A 1,648-nucleotide genomic window follows, 5' to 3' on the forward strand; every position below is an offset into this window, starting at 1 on the left:
GGTCTCCAAGGCTGTCAATCTTCACAGAAGCAAAGCCCAAACCACACCCACTGCAGTGGAGTCCATTCTGACCCACAGCGCCCCTAGAGGACAGAGTGGAACTGCACCACAGGGTTTCCCAGGCTGTCAATCTTCACGGAAGCAAAGCCCAAACCACACCCACCGCCCTGGAGTCCATTCTGACTCACAACGCCCCTAGAGGACAGAGTGGAACTGCCCACAGGGTTTCCCAGGCTGTCAATCTTCTCAGAAGTAAAGCCCAGACCACACCCACTGCCATGGAGTCGCTATGAGTCGGGTCCGACTTGTCAGCATATAATAACAACAATAGGTAAAATGAGGTAGGCCAGTACACATAAGACGAGGTAGGCCAGTATACGTAAAACAAGGTAGGCCAGTATATGTAAAACAAGATAGGCCAGTGTACCTAAAATGAGGTAGGCCAATATATGTAAAACAAGGTGTACCACTATACATAAAAGGAGGTACGCCTGTATACGTAAAATGAGGTAGGCCTGTTAAGGGATTAATTGTGTACCAAGGACTTTGAATAAACTCACCACAGAGTAAAGCGTGGCAGTTTACAAAGGAATTGTCTGTTGCCTTGCCTTCTGGCCTACGGCAAGCATGCATCGGTTCATTCAGAAAGCATGTAATTCCCCAGGTACAGCTCCTCTTTGATTTCTCTGGCAAATTAACCCAAGACCCTGCCGTGAACCTCTGCCACAAGGAGTGGATCTAGAGTGCATGCCGGAACTCGGCTGCAGGCCTGTTTTAGGTGACTGGGTGGGTGTGAAAAAATACAAAAGGTATCAGAAATTGTCTATGATACCTTCTATAGTATTTTATAAAAGCACTATCAATATCTTTATTAATAAAAACAAACTCACTGCCATCGAGTCAGAACTGCCTCATAGTGACCCCTCCTTGGGTTTCCGAGGCAGTATCACTATGGAAGTACATTGCCCAGTCTTCAACAATGTATTTGTTTATTAAAATTTCATTTAAAAATAAATCCACAGTTTGTTCCAGAAAAGCCAGGAAACGTGTTCTCTCTTGTCTCTCCTCCGTCCCTCACACCCCCAACCACACTTATTCCTTCTCCTGCAATTTATTTATTTGGATGGTACAAACGGTTAACACAGCCGGCTGGCAACTGACAGGTTGGAGGGTCAAGTCCACCAAGAGGTGCCTGAGAAGGAAGTCATGGTGATCTTCTTTTGAATAGTCAGCCGTTAAGAACCCCGTGGAGAACAGTGCTACCCTGATGCACCTGGGGTTGCCATGAGTTGGAGTCACCTCGGTGGCAACTTTTTTTTCCCCTTAAGTGATGGTTATCACTTGAAAAACATGGCAGTCACAGTTAAATTGAAAAGTGGTCCAGTGATTTTGAAAACAGAGCCATCAATACATTCTGCTAACCTGAATCATAAGGAACTCTGGTGGCATAGTGGTTAAGCACTTGGCTGCCAGCTACAAGGTTGGCAGTTCAAACCCCAGCAGCTCTGAGGGGAAAAGATCTGGTGATCTGCCCCCAAAAAGATGACAGCCTGGGAAACCCTGTGGGGCAGTTCCACTCTGTCCTCTAGGGGCGCTGTGGGTCAGAATGGACTCCACGGCAGTGGGTGTGGTTTGGGCTTTGCTTCTG

At 47.0% G+C, this 1,648-nt stretch overlaps 1 protein-coding gene across 1 annotated transcript in view; it reads left to right on the plus strand.

The window, feature by feature from the left end:
* STARD13 (StAR related lipid transfer domain containing 13) overlaps nt 1–1,648 on the plus strand; it is a 194,731-nt gene that overhangs the window by 165,662 nt on the left and 27,421 nt on the right. The window lies entirely within an intron of this gene.

The sequence above is a fragment of the Orycteropus afer genome, unplaced genomic scaffold, assembly GCF_000298275.1.
Source record: "Orycteropus afer afer isolate SDZICR_OR568_19922 unplaced genomic scaffold, OryAfe1.0 scaffold01092, whole genome shotgun sequence".
NCBI lineage: Eukaryota > Metazoa > Chordata > Mammalia > Tubulidentata > Orycteropodidae > Orycteropus > Orycteropus afer.